This window comes from Equus caballus, chromosome 11 (assembly GCF_041296265.1).
Source record: "Equus caballus isolate H_3958 breed thoroughbred chromosome 11, TB-T2T, whole genome shotgun sequence".
Classification (NCBI taxonomy): Eukaryota; Metazoa; Chordata; class Mammalia; order Perissodactyla; family Equidae; genus Equus; species Equus caballus.
This window is the reverse complement of record NC_091694.1, coordinates 46219269-46239406: the sequence shown is the minus strand read 5'-3', so window position 1 is coordinate 46239406 and position 20138 is coordinate 46219269. Positions and strand designations below refer to the sequence as shown.

The window sequence follows — 20138 nt, the reverse complement described above, 5'->3', positions numbered from 1 at the left end:
TGGTGGCTGGCCTCGCAGCCTAGTTGGTTAAGTTCGGCACACTCCACTTCGACAGTCTGGGTTCAGCTCCCTGGCGGGGACCTATGCCACTCATCGGCAACTGTGCTGAGGCAGCAACCCACATACAAAATAGAGGAAGATTGGCACAGATGTTAGCTCAGGGCAAATCTTCCTCAGAAGAAAAAAAAAAAAGAAGAAGATTCAGGGCTCTCACCACTGTGCCCTTGGTTAGTTTCCTGGCCAGGGAGCCACACCACCTGTTGGTTGTCATATTGCTGTGATGCTAAAAGCTATGCCACTGGTGTTTCAAATACCAGTCACCCATGATGGACAGGTTTCAGTGGAGCTTCCAGACTAATACAGACTAGGAAGAAGGACCTAGCCACCCCCTTCCAAAAAATTGGCCATGAAAATCCTATGAATAGCAGGGGAGCATTGTCTGACATAGTGCTGAAAGATGATAGGATGGTGCAAAAAGACCAAGCAGGGTTCTGCTCTGCTGTACACAGGTCACTAGGAGTTGGAATCAACTCGATGGCTCTAACGAAAAAAGGTTCTCGAAGTGTGATCTTCAGATCAGCAGTCACAGGAGTGCTTATTAGAAACGCAACTGCTCTGGCCCCAACCAGACCTACTGAATCACAGCTCTGGGGATGGGGCTCAGGAACGTGTACTCTAACAAGCCCTCCAAGGAATTCTGATGCCTGCTAAAGTTTGAGAATTTTTTTTTTTAGTTTAATTTATTTTTTAAGGTTAAATTTTTAATATGGTACATTTGGAGAACCACTTTTTTAATGAATAATCACCGAAGAGCTCGCTGAGGGTTACTCAGTGCGGTAGATATAAGCCCTGAGGCTGAAAGGAGCTAAGAGAGTGCGTATCATCACCATTACCATCACCGTTACCTCTGTGCACATTGAATACGACTTTAAGATGGGTTATTTAACTTGATCCTCAATAGAAGCCTTTGAAATAGGTCAAGGAAGTTATTCACACTTTACAGATTAAAAAAACCTCAAGATCAGAAAGATCAAATGATTTGCCCAAGATCACACAACTAATAACAACTGATAAATTATATTGAACTTTTCCAATGGGCCACATCTTCTTGATAATAGATCAATAATATATCAACAGCTAATATATATGATCTCACTAAACCTTACACAGATCTTATAAGGTGAGTACTACTATCATATCTTCATTTTATACACAGAGAAACTGAGGCACAGAAAGACTAAGTAACTTACTCTTGGACACACAGCTTGAAAGAAAAGCTGCAGTTCAAAGCTGGGAAGTGTGACTCTGAAGCCTGTGTGCATAACCACTTGGCTATCGAGTGAAGCACGTAACTGCTTCACCTTCCATTGAATCTTCCTTCAGCGTCTCTGACTCCTGGGCCAGGTGTGTGCGTTTGGCTACGTGCAAAGGGCCCTGGCTTCTGCAGGACATCCACATCATCAATATTAGAGGTAACAAGAACTGACACCAGCTTCAGTTGGTCCTCATGGGCTCCAGCTCATGCTGATGAGTTCCTGCTGATTCTTGCTTTCCGTTATTTTATACCCACTTTTCCTTCCCAGCTGGCTACTCTGTGGACTTCAAGCTCTAGCTTCAGATGTGAAAACAACAGTCTTCCAGAAACTGCTTAACCAGCTTCCACAATTACGTAAGATAAAATCCCCGTAATAAATACATACAGCCAGTCTCTACTTTGCATGGTAATGCAAGACTCTACAAATGACTCCGCACGCTGAAACCACACAATGCAGTCTTAATCAACGAGGGAAAAAAATCAACGAGAAAAAGCATGATTGTTCTGTGACCTTTAAATATTTTGGTCAAAATATTAAAAACTCTCTACTGTCAGTTATAAGCATACAGGAAAATGAAAAAAGAAAAGGAAAATTCATATTTATTTAGTACACTGTTATTTAAAACATTAGAACCATTGACAATTAAAATGTTTTATTTCTTTGTAAAGAACTTACCAAAAGAGCTTGCCTTCTTCTCATCATATGACTGGTACAGAACAAGCATCTTTTCTATGGCTTGGTGAACTGTCATACCTCTTTCTAAGTCTGGATCAGCTTCCAACATTTTATCCTTTGAGCTTTCAGTGTCATGAAATATCTTCGAGAGTTCCCGTGCCATGAAGTTTTTTTACCAGCATCATTTCTTCTGGGACATCTTCATCCTCTTTGCCACAACTACCTGTCTTAACTAATTCTTGGAATCTGCATGCAAATTTCACCGCAGTGTCCTTATCTGCAGCAGCAGTCTCACCAGTTTAGCTTAACATTAATCAATTCATGCTAATTTCTCAAATGATGAAACCAGCAATTACTGGCAGTAAAAGGTTCTTCGTAAATGTACTTGTAATTATCATTTTCTTTCAATGTGGCTATCAGCTTCAATGCTTTGACATGAATGGTAGCCAAACTGATTTTTTAAAACAATTATTGAGCTGGCCCCATGGCCTACTGGTTAAATTCGATGTGCTCCACTTTGGCAGCCCAGGTTCAGTTCCTGGGCATGGACCTATGCCACTCATCAGTGGCCATGTTGTGGCAGCGACCCACATAAAAAATAGAGGCACAGATGTTAGCTCAGGGCCAATCTTCCTCAGCAAAATAATAATAATAATAATAAATAAAAAATTCTTCAATCCAAATTACAAGTAAATGCTTCATTTCAACTATAAGTGGCTTTTTGTTTCTAGTGCAATTTAAACTAAAAGATGTTAAAGTAACTTTACCTTGTTTTTTCATATTCATCAAATTTTTCAATATGATTCATACTATAGTTTCATACAGGTCTAAGTCTTTTCATATCTTTGCTTTGTTGTCACCATCTTCAAATCTTCTAATTACTCCAATTCCACTTCTAACATTTTTAGTTTTCATTTCTTTGCTTCAGTTTCATCTTTTTTGGCCAATTCTCTCTTTTGATTTTCTATTTTTGTAAAATATCACATGGGTTTATCACTGGAAGACAAAGAGGAAACACAACTATATACTTTGCTGTCTGTCAGTGAATTGAGTAACAGATACACAATGACCAATCACCAACAGACTTTGTAAGAGGTGACCTGATTAGTCACTTATCATGAATGTGCATCTGTTCTTCACATGGTCATTTGTGGACTAAATTGCTAGTAGTGAAATTTTTACTTTATGCAATTACTCACAGGTAATGTACTGTGGTAACTGAAATTAGAACTGTGTTGTTAGGGGACTGGTATTATTTAATTAAAGCATGGTAACTGAAATTCATGCATATTGGAACTGTGCAGAGTAAGGACTGGCTGTATGTTTGTGTGTGTGTGTGTGTGTTTGTGTGTGTGTGTGTGTGTAACCTTGGCTACAATCTCATAAGTGTATTGTTCCTCCTCAGCAGTCTCAGCAAAATCCCAAGGTAGAGTAGGGATTATCTAGAAGAGATTTGTGAACGTAGTTTTTGTCTAACAGAGTAAAACTCCAATAATAATAAGATTAATAGGAGACTCACAAAATTTTTAAATACTTATATTGACAGAACAGTGCCAGCTTGGATTGAAAGGGACTGAGACTGTACAAAATGAAAACAGGCCTGTGGCCCCCCAAACTTCTACTAGCAGTAAGAAAGCTGAGAAAACTATTCAGCTGAAAATACACTTAACTTTCATGGATGAAAGATTATTTAGTGGGCAGAACAAGAGCTCAGTGGGTGGAGCCAAGAGTCATGAAGAATTATTCCCTGGCCTTAAGTCCTAATGAAGGAACTACCAACATGTGCCCAACTGGACTTCAGAACTTCTATGGACCATTGACTCCAGAGTGCCTCCTATTTTCCCCCTTTTTGAATGGCAGGGTCTACGGCAGTTATCCTATGCCATTGTATGTTAAATGTGTGGAAGACGGATAACTTATCTCTTTACTTAACAGGTTCCCCAACCAAGAGGCACTGTACTTGAGAAACCAGATCCAGGGAGCTTTATCTACACTTGGATCTGATTTAGATGATGGCATTCTGGACTTTGATCTCATGCTGTAACAGGTCAAGACTTTTGGGGATCATGGGAAGGTGGATGTATTTTGCATGTGCAAGAAATGTAAATAATTTGTGACCGGACGGCAGATGGCAGTGGCTTTCTGATATATCCCAAAAATCTTTGATTACTCCTTTCGAAAGGTGGAGACTAATTTCCCTTGCCTTGAGGGAGTTAGTGACTTGCTTCTCATTAATACATATAGTGAAAGTGATGATATGTGACTTCTGAGAATAGATCATAAAAGACATTGAAGTTTCCTCTTTGCCTTCTCTTTTGGATTATTCACTCTGGGGGAAGCCCAGCTGCCATGTTATGCTGAGGACACTCAGCAGCCCTATGGAAAGATCTATATGGCAAGCAACTGAAGGCTTCTGCCAACAGCCATGTGAGTGAGATATCACCGAAGTAGATTCTTCAGACCCTGTCTAGCTTTAGATGACTGTAGCCTCCATTGATGTCTTGACTGCAACCTATGAAAAACCATGAGCCAGACCACCCAACTAAGTTCCTCCCAAATTCCCAACCCACAGAAACTGTGTAAGACAATAAATGTTTATTGTTGTTTAAGCCATTAAGTTTGGGGTAATTTGTTATGCAGCAATAGATAGCAATCAGTAATTACGATCAGACTAAATATTCCAATTAAAAATAAAAGATTCTCACTGGATAAAAAAAGAGAAGCATATGCTTCTTATAACAGGTACACATTAAATATAAGGAAGCAGAAAGGATGGAAGTAAAATAATGCAAAAAGGTACACCATGCACTCAACAACAACAAAAAACCAAACCACCCAATTAAAACATGGGCAAAGGACTTGAATAGACATTTTTTCCGAATAAAAGATACAAATGGCAAACAAGCACATGAAAATATGCTCAACATCATAATCATTATGGAAATGGAAATCAAACCCACAATGAGATTCCACCTTACACCCATCAGAATGACTACTATTAAAAAAACCCCCAGAAAATGACAAGTGCTGGCAAGGATGTGGAGAAATGGAAACTTTTGTGCATTTTTGGTGGGAATGTAAAATGCTAGAAAGCAGTATGGTGGTTCCTCAAAAACTTACATACAGAATTACTATACGAGCCAGCAATTCTATTTCTGGGCATATAACCCAAAGATTTGAAAGCAGGGTCTCAAAGAGATATTTGTACATCCATGTTCATAGCAGTGTTATCCACAGTAGCCAAAAGGTGGGAGCAACTAAAGTGTTTATCAGCAAAATGTGGTATACACATAGAATGGAATATTATTCAGCATTAAAAAGGATTCATCTTATGGATGAATCTGGAAGACATTATGCTAGGTGAGAGAAATCAGTCACAAAAGGACAAATACTGTATGATACCTCTTATATGAGGTACCTACAATAGTCAAGTTCATAGAAACAAAGTAGAATGGTGGTTGTCAGAGGCTGGAAGGAGGAATAATTGGGATTTAATGGGAATAGAGTTTCAGTTTACGAGATGAAAAGATTTCTGGAGATTGGTTGTACAACAATGTGAATGTACTTAATGCCGTCCAATTGTACCCTTAAAAGTGGTTAAGATGGTTAATTTTATGTTATGTGTGTTTTACCACAATAAAAAATAGAAAATTTGTAAAAGGAGAAAAGCAAATGAAAGTCATAAAAAGACCATTAAGGACAAAAAATGGAAAATGCCTTTAATTGTTATCTATTTAATTTGCTAATTTGATCACATACTTAATTTAAATATTTTTTAAAGAAACTGAACTTGTGCACTCATCTTGAAAACAAAAGAGGTGGGGGATACACCATGCAATTGCTAACAATAACAACAAAAAACCTGGAATGGCTATCTTAATATCAGACAAAGTAGACTTTAAGGCCAAAAGCATCACTAGAGGTAAATAAGGATATTTCATAATAATAAAATATTTAACTATCTGGACAATATAATAATTCTAAGTGTTAATGCTTTTAATAATATAGTCTCAAAATAGAGCAAGCAAAAATTAATACAACTAAAAGTGAAAATAGACAAATCTACACTCATAATGGGAGGCCTTAATACACCTCTCTTAGTAACTAAAGACCAAGCAAATGAAAAAATCAGTACGGGGGCCCGCCTGGTGGCGCAGTGGTTAAGTGCACACATTCCACTTAGGAAGCCCGGGGTTCACCGGTTCAGATCCCCGGTATGGACATGGCACCACTTGGCAAGCCATGCTGTGGTAGGCGTCCCACATATAAAGTAGAGGAAGATGGCCATGGATGTTAGCTCAGGGCCAGTCTTCCTCAGCAAAAGGAGGAGGATTGGCAGCAGTTAGCTCAGGGCTAATCTTCCTCAAAAAAAAAAAAAAAGAAAAGAAATCAGTACAGATATAAAAGATTTCAGCAACTAATTAACAAACTTGATTTATTTAACATATATAGAACACTCAACAATTGCAGAATACAAATTAGTATATATTAGGCAGGTTACCAAAACTGAATAAAGTGATGATATTTTAAACAAATTTTACATTAAACTAACTTTAAAGTATTTAAATCATATAGAGTATTTTCACTAACCATGATGGAATTAAACTCAAAATCAGTAACAGAAAAGTTAACTAGAAAATATCTGTATGCTTGGAAAATTTTAAATACACTTTGATATAATCTATAGGTCAAACAAGAACTCCCAATGGAAATGACAAAATATTTTGAATCAAATGATAATATCAATATGACATACCAAAGCTTGTGGGATGTAACTGTGCCAAGGAAAGTTTATAGTCTTAAATGCATGTAGTAGAAAGGAAGGAAGGCTAAGAATCAATGTTCGTAGCTGCCACGTCAAGAAATTTTTTTAAATGACAGATTAAACCAAAGAAAATGGAAGAAAAAACAATTAAGATAAACGCAGATCGTAATGAAGTAGAAAGCAAACATACAATAGAGAATATTAATAAAGATAAATGTTGGTATTTTGAGAGACTAATTGCTAACCCCTTGGCACAACTGATCAAGAAAAAGAACAGAAAAGATTTAAATAATCATAATCAGGAATTTTAAAAGGGATATCACTTTAGAATCTACAAATATTTTTAAATGATATTACAATCAACTTTATTCCAATAATTTCTACATTTTGTTGAAATGGGCAAATTATGAGAAAAATAAAACTTATCAAAATGGACACAAGAAGAAATGGAAAATCCGAATAGTTCTATACTGATGAATGAAATTAAATCAATACTTAAAAACAGTCCTACAAGGAGCTCCAGGCCAAGATGGCTTTATCAATGAATTCTACCAAAACATTTTTTCTTTTTAAGATTTTATTTTTTCTTTTTTCTCCCTAAAGCCCCCTGGTATATAGTTGTGTATTTCTTTTAGTTGTGGGTCCTTCTAGTTGTGGCATGTGGGACGTCACCTCAGCATGGCCAGGATCTGAACGGGTGAAACCCTGGGCCGCGGAAGGGGAGCGTGCGAACTTAACCACTTGGCCATGGGGCCAGCCCCTACCGAAACATTTAAGGAAGAAACAATGCTAATTTTACACTAACTTCATTTCTGGGCCTCAGTTTCCTCATCTGTAGAAGGCAGATGCTGGACTCAGCCAAGCTCAGAAGTCTCTTCCAGTGTCTGCCCTTGATATCTCTCTTGATGCCTCGTCTGGCAGGCGCTGTTCCTAGGGTGAAGGGGAGGACATTTGGCTTGGATGGGAAAAGATTTCAGAATTCTGAGTTTTAGTACGCACTGACCATCATTGGATGAATGGGAGTCACCTGGGCCCTGTTCTCCATCCTCTGTAATTTGCTATGGATGTTGTCATCTGAACTGAGATGGGTTCTCTTCTAGTGGTCCCACTGCCTTTTACTCCCAGGGGAGCACAGGAAGATTAAAAGTGTTCTGTAGGAAGAACTCCAGGATTAAAGGGACATAGGATTGTGGGTGTAACCCAATGAAGGTAAAATGGAAAATTTTTACAAAGATATTAACTTATGCATGCACTCTCTCTCCCTCTTCATTCAAACAGGTAATGGGTCTTGTGCTACTAGTCTCAGAGAAGGTTTGTGGTTCCTATTGAAGAAACACAGGTTGAGGGGCCAGCCTGGTGGTGTAGTGGTTAAGTTCACGTGCTCCTCTTTGGTGGCCCGATGTTCATGAGTTCAGATCCTGGGTGTGGACCTACACACCGCTCATCAAGCCATGCTGTGGCGATGTCCCACATACAAAATAGAAGAGGACTGGCACAGACGTTAGCTCAGCGACAATCTTCCTCAAGCACAGAGAGGAAAATTGGCAATAAATCTTAGTTCAGGGCCAATCTCCCTTACCAAAAAATAATTAATAATAATTTTAAAAAGATAAAAAATAAATAAAAATTTAAAAAAGAAGAAGAAATCCAGATTGAGAACAGAAGGCTTTCCTCTGACAATGGTTTCTTATGATTTGGAGCCCTTGAACTTGAATGGGAAAAAAATTACGTCGTTATTTTCATTAACCTGTATCTGAAATGTAGCATTTCCTTCAATTATGAGTGTAGGCAACAAACCACTGTTATATTAACAGTACCTGTGCCTTTGTCATCAGAAAAAATCAGCTATTTTCATATCCTATTATAGTTGTTGCAATATGTTGAAATATTGTTGACATTTATCACTACTCCAAAAGTATAATGTTATTAGATCTCTCACCAGATCTTGGTATTTAATGTGCTTTAAAAAAAATCCATATGTTACTATATCATAAGTCTGTTTAAAAAATATTTTGATAATCCTAAGTCAATACTTCCCCCCAGGCTGGTGGAAGGAAAGAAGGAAAAAGCAGAGAGGGATCTGTGAGACTGAGAGCGGGAGACTGGGTCCTCAGGGAGAGCGTGGCTGCTCACTGCATCCAGGGACAGAGTCCCACGACACCAAATAAATTGGGAATGGAAACAGTCGACATAGCCACTGTGACCTGCAGGGACCAATGCCTGAGCGCCTGATGGGCCCCCAACAAAAGCCTCCCCAAACTGTACATAACTCATGGGAATGTGGAAACCCCAAAAAACCAACCTCTGTTTCTTATACAACTGAGTTTGGGGGCTGAAGTTTGTGGCAGCTACAAAGGCTTCTCTAGCGACCGAAAGGCATGGCTTCAATTACCGGACTTGGTGCGCTATAAATATAAACAGGATAGAAAAGGCTAAATCCCTGTGTTCCAGTGTAAGATCTAGCCCGGACTTGCTGTGTGTATTGTAATGTTAAACGAAAAAAGAACTCCCCCTGGTATGATACTCATGCAGTTTCATATGACAGTTGAATAATTTTAAAAAACCAACAACCTTGGGGGCTGGCCCCGTGGCCGAGTGGTTAAGTTCGCGCGCTCCGCTGCAGGCGGCCCAGTGTTTCGTTAGTTCGAATCCTGGGCGCGGACATGGCACTGCTCATCAGACCACGCTGAGGCAGCGTCCCACATGCCACAACTAGAAGAACCCACAACGAAGAATACACAACTATGTACCGGGGGGCTTGGGGGAAAAAATAAAATCTTAAAAAAAAAAAACAAAAAACCAACAACCTCTAATTGGATGGCTCAGGGGCCTTTGACGGAATCCTCGATGAGTGGCTATGTTTCAGATGGGGGCTGAAATATGGCAGTCTGCACGCACGCCAGAGCCGGGAAAGGCCCTGTGTAGTCCTGCCTTCTCCATTTTCTGCCTCACAGCTCAGAGGACCAAACTGAGACCCCAGACATCTTTGCCCTGAGTCCAGTCTCTGCTACCTCCATTAGAGTCTACACTGGCAGTCTCACACACCAACTCAGCTCCCTGTTTTACCTTCTCCCATTTCTCCATTTCATAGGTAAACTCAACTCATGGGCTGAAAGAAAGACCAAGCCGAAAGCTTCTTTCTCCTCCTTTCTACCTTGTCCAAAAATCCCCTCCCCAAAATAGAAGACCACTTTGGGGATGAGGAGGAAGACTAGCCCTGCCCCACTTCAACTCTTGTGGAGAGCTTACTTTCCCACTCCTGCTACACTTCCTCGGGCCTCTCACCCTCAACTCATTGCAATCCCTGCAGGGAGAGGGGGTAGGGTCAGAGAGAGAGACAGTGGTAGTTTCTAACTTTTTTGTTGTTGCCTGCTCCCTGACCTTTCCCCTCCATAGCTGGGGCTAGCGTGGGAAGAAGAGTCTCAGGCCTCGGCTTGCCAGATTGTGCAATGGATCACTTGACAGGTGAGGCAGGCTTACCCACCCACAAAGAGTGTCAGCCTCATCAGTAGTTTCAAAAGCAACATCTTCTAAGAGATGTGTGTCTTAGCCTTGGATGGAGCTGGGGCAGGGCTAAGCAAGTGGCTGTAGGTCCTCCTCCCTCACCTCTACCCAACAGGGAGGCAAGGTGATGAAGAGGCAGGAGACCTGGGTTCTAACCCAATACCTACCAGTAAAGTACCCCTGGCCCATCCAGGTCTCCTCCCTACCCTAGTCTTAGTTTTTCCATCTTTAAGACAAGTGGGTGGAACTAGATGAATTTCTAGTTCCTTTCCACCTCTTAAGGGTCCTTGCGCATTATCAACATCCCAAAAGACAATACTTTCTATCTCACAGGCAATCCAATAAGTTTCATGGGGATGAGGGACATATCCAAAGCCATACATTCAGGCAGGAGGAAGACAGGGATTGGAACCCACCTATTTTGAACGTGAATCCATTCAACTGCGTTGGTCAAGGCAAAACCTCACCTCAGGAGCTCTGCGCCTCTTCCAAAGGTCGGGTCATCTTTGAATTAGGAAACATTGGCAGAGGGAGAATGTTCAAGGCCCAGGAGAGCTCTAAGCCTGCTGCTGAGCTCACAGGCAGTGAGGAAGGGAGCTGAAGAAGCTCATCACCAGGGACACAAAAGGAAGCCTGCAAGCCCAGCCAGATGCGTGCCTGGCAGATGGAAAAGAGTGGGTGTTAGGGATGCATTAGGATAAGAAAAAGAAAGGACAAGGATGGCTTGCTTGTTCAGAAAAGTTTTCAAGCATAGTCCCATTGTCATCAGGGAAAAATGCCATATTAGCTAGACGTGCAATCAGCTTGGCTGGGAAAAGAGGCCATTACTTAGTGACAAGGACTGTCTATGAGAAACAAGACTGGGAAGGGACAGAACAAGAGCTTGCCCCAATCTCTGAATTGTGAGAGAGAAGTGGATTTTTACAAGCTTCCACTGGCCTCTTCTGGCCTGACATCTTGCTTTGTGGTCCATCATGCCTGTTTGAGGAGAGATGGTGTATAGAGGATAAATGACCTTGAGAGACCCCAGTAGTGGCTAGAGGATTTCATCTTTCTCTCTCTTTATTTTTTTCCTACCCAAAGCCCCACTGCATAGTTGTATATCCTAGTTGTTAGTTTTCTATGTGAGTTGCTGCCACAGCATGGCAACTGACAGATGGGTGGTGTGGTCCTGCAAGTGGGAAACGAACCTGGGCCACCGAAGCCGTGAGAGCATGGAACTTCAACCACCAGGCTATCAGGGCTAGCTCTCTCTTTATTTTTTAAATTTTGAAACATTTGGTCTAGCCAAAAGGATATATGTTATTTATACATAGTTATATGCATAATAATAATAATAAAACACCTGTGAATGCACCACCCCACTTAAGAACTAGAATACTACCAGCGCTCAAAGCTCTCATTCCCTGCCTTACCCAGAGGTGACCACTATTCTAAATTTGTCCTACAATCTTCTGCTTTTCTTTATATTTTCCCACCTATAAATCCCCAAATAATAAACTGTTTAGTTTTGCTTATTGTCAAATTTAACAAGAATGTCTTTATTCTATGAATTACTTTCTTCACTCACTTTGTTTCTAAGGTTCATCCATGCTGACGTGTACACAGTTCATTCATTTATACTATGTGTGGTATTCCATTGTGTGAACATACCACAATTAATTTATCCATTCTTTTGTCCCAGGGCATTTGGATTCTTATAGTTTTTTGCTGTTTTGAACAATGCTGCTAAGAACATCCTGTTTATGATGTTTATGTTTCCTAGAACCCAAGTGGAAGAGTTTCTCTAGGGTATATACTCTGGAGTGGAATTAGTGGGCCAAACTGTTTTTCTGAGTGGTTGTACCAATTTATGTCCCACTCAGAGCTCATGTTGCACCACATCCTCATCCAGACTTGGTATTGTTCTCCCACTTTCTAGCAGTATCCCTAACCTCGGTTATCTTTGCTGGTGACCTTTCCCAGCCAGGGCCCATGGCCTTTTTAATGTACCAGTGAATATGCTGAGATGTTTCTATGCACCCTTGTATTCCTAACTGAATACTATTGAGACAAGGGAGGGAAGGAAATGCCAGGGTAGGGATAGACTAGGGGATTTGGGGTCTGTCTTTGTGACTATCAGAATCACTGGATCCTCAGAAAATGAAGGCCAGCTGGTAGACTTCTTAGTTCTGCCCTAGTCCAAAGCACTCTGGAGCCTGGTCCCTGGGGTGACTGAAGATACCTAACTAATTTTCTTCCCTATTACCCCCCCACAGCATCTCCTGTTTTTCAGGTGAACACTATTGACCTGTCTCCCCTCTCTCCTCCACTCTCTAAGACAGCATTTCTCCAAGTGTGGTCCACCAGCCACCTACATCAGCATCAGCTGGGGTGCTTGTTAAAAATGCAGATTTTCAGACCCCTCCTCACACTGAATCAGACTCTCTGGGGTGCAGCTCAGGAACCCACTGTTTAACAAGGTCCCCAGGTGATCCATGTGCACAGTGGGGCTTGAGAGCTGCTGCTCTGAGCACTGCCTGATAGGAGGTCAGGCCAAGGTCATCTCCAGGCAGGTTCAGAGACTCTCCCAACAGCTCCTCCATAAGGAACAAGTGGAATCCCATCTTCCCATGACTCTTCCCCTACTTCCACTGTCCCCCCCCCCCCCCGCCCCCAGGGCAGCAGGGATAAGGAGACCACTTAAACTGTAGCATCTGTGTATACGAGATGTGCATCCCAGCATTATTTACAGTCAAGAGAAAGTGAAAACAGCTGGCTGGTGGGAGAGGCCTGGTCAAATTCATGATGGCACACCTTTCCCATGGAATGCTATACAACTATTAAAAGTGACTTTTTGTCTTTATTACTGCATCTCCACTTTCATGGGATCTTTAAAAAACATGTTAGGGGCCGGCCCCGTGGCCAAGTGGTTAAGTTCGCGCACTCTGCTTTGACAGCCCGGGGTTTTGCCAGTTCAGATCCTGGGTGCAGATATGGCACCGCTCATCAGGCCATGCTGAGGTGGCATCCCACCTGCCACAAGTGGAAGGACCCACAACTAAAAATACACAACTATATACCGGGGGGCTTTGGGGAGAAAAAGGAAAAATAAAATCTTTAAAAAAATAAAAAAGTAAATATGTTAAATTTTACAATTTCCAGTATTGTTTGAGTTTTCTATATAAGTGGGCATTATCTTTATAATGAGAAAAACACAATAAAACACAAAACACAGGAGCCAGCCCCGTGGCCGAGTGGTTAAGTTTGCGCACTCCGCTTCAGTGGCCCAGGGTTTCGCCGGTTCGAATCCTGGGCGTGGACATGGCACCGCTCACCAAGCCATGCTGAGGCGGCATGCCACATGGCACAACGAGAAGGACCCACAACTAAAAATACACAACTACGTATCGGGGGGCTTTGGGGAGAAAAAGGAAAAATAAAATCTTAAAAAAAGAAAACCCACAAAACAAAGAAATATCCAGAAGCATTTCCTGGGTATTTATAAAGGGGCTGGTTTAGATTATTCTACAAGCCCTGATAACAAAAATCTCTTTAAATTATCAAAGGAAATACTACAGGAAATTTTCCCAGATCTGAAGGACCCGAGTTTCCAGATTGAAAAAACTCACCAAAAGGCTAGCACAACAAACAGGAAAACAATGCAGATATTGATCATCACACTTCAGAACACTGAGAATAAAGAGACGATCCTTACAGCTTCCCAAGAGAAAAAAAGAAAAACAGGTCAAAGACAAAGCATTAAGAATCAGAGTGGTATTTGGGTTCCTAACAGTAGCATTGGATACTATAAGACCATGAAGCTTTGCTTTCAAAATAATCTGGAGAAATGATTTCCATATCTAATCTAAACAGCCTAGCACATCAGATGGTAGAATAAAGACATCCTGAGGCATACAAGGGCACCAATATTTAATTTTCCAAGCATTCAATCTTAGCATACTCGTGGAGGATGTATTTTAGCAAAATGAGAATGTGCAACATGAAAAAGGAAGTCATGGACCCTACAAACTGGAGATCCAACCCAGGGCACTTGCGAGGCTAGGCCCAGCAGCACCCAGGTATGCACAGGCCCCAGGTGGGCTCAGCTAGTCCAAATTGGGGCAGGAGGAGGGGGCTGAGGGATGGATGCCTCCAGATAGAAAAATGCAAATAGAACCAACAAAGGGTTCAAACTGTGTTTGGGTGTGTGGAAAAACTATTGACTGTTATGAGACAGATCTTTTGGAGCATTTGGGAAAAAGTAGTGAAATAGAGGCACATAGAAAGCTAAGCAAATGAAAATATGACAACTGATCATTTCAGGAAAACCAAAAAGTCGTACAAGAAAGAAAACATAGAGTATTGGAAGTCAGCATAATGCCTAAAATTGATAAACTATGAAACTGTAGCATATGTGTATTATTTTGAAATACGGAGAAAAACAAGGGAAAAGAAACAATTAAAAGAGTCGAAAGTGATTGCCTCTGGGGAATGGGACAGGGGTATGAGTAAAGGACTGTTGTATTTTGCCATAAGCCTTGTAACACTATTTTTTTTTTAACTATGTAGACTCATTTTTTTTTTTTTCAGGAAGATTAGCCCTGAGCTAACTTCTGCTGCCAATCCTCCTCTTTTTGCTGAGGAAGATAGGCCCTGAGCTAACATCAATGCCCATCTTCCTCTATTTTATTTGTGGGACACCTGCCACAGCATGGCTTAATAAGCAGCGCATAGGTCTGCGCCCAGGATTCAAACCAGTGAACCCCAGGCCACTGAAGCAGAACACACGAACTTAACTACTGTGCCACTGGGCTGGCCCCTGTACACTCATTATTTTGATGATAAAAGTTGGAACACTCATACACTGCTCAGCAAAGTAAATGCTCAAACACAAAATGATGTAGCCATTAACTTCAACAAGTTAAACACAGAGTTACTGTATGACCCAGCAATTCCACTCCTGGGTGCATACTACTATAATACACAAGAGAATTGAAGACAAGCATTCAACAAAAACTTGCACAGGAATAGTTCAGCACCATTCACAATAGCCAAAAAATGGAAACAACCCAAACGTCCATCAACTGATGAATGGATAAGTAAAGTGTGGTATATCTATATAGTGGAATATTATTCACCCATAAAAAGGAATGAAGTATTGATACATGCTACAACATGAATGAAACTTGAAAACATTTCACTTAGGTGAAAGAAGCCAGACACAAAAGATCACACATTATATAATTTCGTTTATATGAAATGTCCAGAGTAGGCAAATCCATAGAGACAGAAAGTAGATTAGTGGTTGCCTGGGGCTAGGGGGAGGGGGAGATGAGAAATTATTACTTAATGGGTATGGGGTTTCTTTTTGGGGTGATGAAAAGGTTCTGGTGACTGTTGCACAGCATTGTGAACATATTTAAAAAGACTGAATTGCACACTTTAAAATGGTCAAATGGTGAATTTTATGTTATGTAAATTTTACTCAATAACGATACTTTCAGTTGTAACAGAACACCCAGTTCAAGCTGCCTTAAGCAATAAAAAAGACGTGTTTTGAGTTGAAAGTACTTTTTTTTAAGCCCAAAAAACACACAACCCAATATGCATGTTTTCCTTTGACTCTTCCAGGACGTGGGGCCCACGGCGCCCCAGGACCGGTGCACACAGGACCTGCAAAGGCGCTGGGGAGGACAGTACATTGTAGTGGTAAATAGGCACCTGAGAGCCAGACACTGGGGGTCAGAGTCCTGGTTGCTGCAACACCTTCTGCAGAATTCTTAATCTGATTCTTAGTTTCCTCATGACTAAAATGGGGCAATAATAGTCCCTGTGTTATCCTCAGGCTGTGAAGATTAGAAGAGAGAACGTTTTTAAAGCCCCAGGCACAGCGTCTGGCCCTTCGTAAACACTTCGATCCTAGTAAACACACAGTTTCACTTAGTAAACACTTAGCTATTTAATGTCAGTATTAGACAACCCCCTACACGCGGAAGTTTTGGGAACGTCCCTCATGCTCCCAGAATGAGCAATTTAAGTAAGCACAATGCAGCAGAGCAGGCAGGAGAGGATGTCAGGAAAAAGCAACACTAATACTTATTGAGCGCTTCCTCGGTGCCAGGCCCCGTTCTAAGGCCTTCTCGCGCGGGAGCTCTTCTCCCTCGCCCACCCGGCCCCTCCCAGGACCCGGTGCCTTTGGGGCCAGGGCTGCGGAGGCCGCGCTCCCGCCCCGGCGGGAAGGAGGCCGGCGCCGGGCCAAGAGTTCGGGGCGGTGGTCCGCGGACGGTGCCCGCCCCCGGGCGAGGAAAGGCGCGCCCGGCGTCTCCTGCGGCCTCAGCCCAGGCCCGGGGCTCGGCGGCTCGGGCGGGGAGCGGGGCGGGGGAGCGGGGCGGGGAGCGGGGCGGGGGAGAGGGAGAACGAGCCTCCGGCGCGGAAGGCCTGCGCGGGGACGCGGGCACCGAGGCGATCGGGGGCGGGAATCTGGGGATGCGAGCGCCGTGGGGTGCAGGGACTTGGGCTGCGGGGGCCAGAGGAAGCTGGGACCTTGAGGGGCCGGGTTGGGGGTCGCAGGAACCAAAGGGGCGTCGGCAACCGTGGGCCTCCCCCTGCCCCGCTCTGTTGACCTCGCTCTGCCGCCTTCCCTTAAGCGCACGCTCTGGGCTGCGCAGTCACCCTTCCTGTTCACAGGGCTCAGTTTACTCACTTGTCTCCTCCGCTAGTCTGAGCTTGTTTGCGCAGTTGCTTTTTCTTCGTTTCAAACCGTGGAGACAGGATCCAAAGTGTGTCCTTCTCATGGGCTGCAGTAGACCTCTGGAGTCCTTGCGGGCAGGCTGGTTTTTCATCTCGCTATGCTCAGTGCCCGGCACACAGTAGGCTCTCTGTAGATGGTGGTTGAATACAAAGTGAATGGTTGTGTGATTGACCTGCCTTTCCTGGGACACAGATCTCCCCCTGACACTCTAGAAGTAGAGGTGGAAGGCTGTGGTGGGAGCCCTGGTCAAGAAGTACTACAGTCGACTAGTATAATCCCTTACATGTATCTATTGGTGGACAATGTCAAAGCACACTCATTGCTCTTTTCTCTTCTGAGCCTCAAACTGTCCTTAGGAAATAGACGAGGCTAATGCTGTTATTCTCATTTTACAGATGAGGAAACTGAGGCTCAGAAGAGTAACCCAGCTAAATGTTATGTAGGACCCAGTCTGGCCTGCTTTCTGGGGCCAGGCTTCTTAGAGCTCCTGCACCAGGCTTGTAGCTATGGATATCTGTAGGGCTGGCATTTCTCCTGCTTTTCTCTCTGCCCACTGCAGTATTCAGGGCTTCAGGGTGCAAAGGGAGGGCCCTGGCTGGTGACTATGGCCAATAGCAGGTGGTATGGTGGCCAGGGTATTGAATTAGAGAGAACATTGCCCTTTAATGCCAGTATAGGTTTGATTCAGTGCAGGTGTACTTACCAAAACTTTACTGGGCTATGTACTTGGGGGGAGTGCAACAATGAATGAGACAAAGGCCTTGCACTCAGAGAGCCAAAACTTGGTAGGACATTATATATATAGTCAGGAGTTCATGAGGTTTATCTAAAAACAGTGGTTCCCAACCAGACGTTCACAGGATACCTATGGAGATTTTTAAGAATATACATGCAGAATACTGATGTCAGAGCCCTACCTCAGGCCTACTGAGTCAGTTTCCTGGAATGGGGTCAAAGCATGCGGATTTTTAAAAAAATTTCCCTGGATTCTGATGTACACTCCTAGTTGAGACCTGTTGCTCTAATGCAAAATTGTTGTTGATTGTGGACCAATAAGAGAAGCACACAAATAATAACAGAGCAAATTGAGGTGAACACTTAATAAAGTGACAAACCAAATGCTATTAGTTTCAAAGGAGGGAGAAGTCACATCTAGATGGAAGAATCAGAAAGTATTATGGAGGAAGTGGCAATTTGTGGTGGGACATAAAGTACGTGTAGAATATGGACCAGTAGAAATTGTGGGAATGGGGCCAGCCCTGTGGCACAGCAGTGAAGTGCGCACATTCTGCTTAGGCGGCCCGGAGTTCGCTGGGTTGGATCCCAGGTGCGGACATGGCACTGCTTGGCAAGCCATGCTGTGGCAGGCGTCCCAGACATAAAGTAGAGGAAGATGGGCATGGATGTTTGCTCACGGCCAGTCTCCCTCAGCAAAAAGAGGAGGATTAGCATTGGTTAGCTCAGGGCTAATCTTCCTCCAAAAAAAAAAAAAAAAAATGTGGGAAGGAGAAGAGGAGGACATTTCAGGAAGAGAGACAAGCTTGACCAAAGGGAGAGAGGCAGAAAAGACTGTGAAGTGTGTTCAGGGACCAGATCATAGTGAGTTTGGCTGGGGGTGGCTAAACCTGAGAGGAAAAGGAAGAGTGGGACTCTGTTGTGAATGGTGTTGTATGCTAGGGTGAAGTCTTATATGTAAATAGAAGAGTCAATATTATAGAGATGCTGATCCTTTCAAAATTGATCTGTATATTTAATGTAATAACAATAAAAAATCCAAAAAGGATTTTTGTAGAAAATTTAATAAAATGGTTCTAGAGTTTATTTGGAAGCATAAACATGTGAGAAGAGTTAAACAATAGAAAATTACAATAATTAAAACAAATGTGCACATGTGTAGAAAAGTAGGCAGATCAATGCAACAAGTCTAGAAATAAACCCAAGCATATGTGGGAATTTATAAATTACCAAGAGGACAATGAAAATTGATGGGTTAAAAATGGTATTCAATGGCAAAAATATCCAAAACCAAGAGTGACAAATGTTGGCGAGGCTGTGGAGAAAGAGGAACCCTCATGCACTGTTGGTGGGAATGCAAACTGGTGCTGCTACTATGGAAAACAGTATGGAGATTTCTCAAAAAGTTAAAAATAGAAATACCTTATGACCCAGCCATCCCACTATTGGGTATCTATCCTAATAACCTGAAATCAGCAATTCCAAAAGTCCCATGCACTCCTATGTTCATCGCAGCATTATTTACAATAGCCAAGATGTGGAACCAACCTAAGTGCCCAGCAACTGATGATTGGATAAAGAAGATATGGTATATATACACGATGGAATACTACTCAGCCATAAAAAAGGACAAAATCGTCCCATTCACAACAACATGGATGGACCTTGAGGGTATTATGTTAAGTGAAATAAGCCAGACAGAGAAAGATGAACTCTGTATGACTCCACTCATAGGTAGAAGTTAACATATAGACAAAGAGAACTGATCGGTGTTTACCAGGGGAAAGGGGTGGGGTGGGGGGAGGGCACAAAGGGTGAAGTGGTGTACCCACAACATGACTAACAATAACGTACAACTGAAATTTCACAAGGTTGTAAACTATCATAATCTTAATTAAAAAAAAATTTTAAAAATGGTATTCAAATGAAATAAGCCACTCACAAAAGATAAATACCATATAATTCCACTTATATAAGCTATCTAAAATAGTCAAATTCATAGAAAGAGAAAGTAGAATGGTGGTTGCCAGGGCCTGGGGAAGGGAGGAAAGAGGAGTTGCTTAATGGGTATAGGGTTTTAGTTTTGCAAGTTGAAAAAGTTCCAGAGATCTGTTTCACAACAATGTTCAATTAGCACTACTGAACTGTATACTTAAAAATGGTTAAGATGGTAAATTTTATGTTATGTGCATTTTATCACTGGTGGTCTAATGGTTAAGACTCGGTGCTCTCACCACCACAGCTTGGGTTTGTTTCCTGGTCAGGGAACCAAACCACCTGTCTGTCAGTTGTCATACTGTGGCATCTGCATGTTGCTGTGGTGCTGAAAACTATGCCACCAGTATTTCAAATGCCAGCAGGCTGGTAGGCAAGGTTCAATGGAGCTTCCAGACTACGACAGACTAGGAAG

The 20138-nt window shown here is 42.2% G+C and overlaps 1 long non-coding RNA gene across 1 annotated transcript in view; it reads right to left on the bottom strand.

Moving 5' to 3' along the window:
• LOC111775716 (uncharacterized) overlaps window positions 1-17081 on the bottom strand; it is a 41976-nt gene extending 24895 nt beyond the window's left edge. Inside the window, exon 1 of the long non-coding RNA XR_011423416.1 lies at window positions 16946-17081. This is a non-coding gene — a long non-coding RNA (uncharacterized lncRNA). The remainder of the gene's footprint in view (window positions 1-16945) is intronic.
• Between the last annotated feature and the right edge of the window lie 3057 nt (window positions 17082-20138).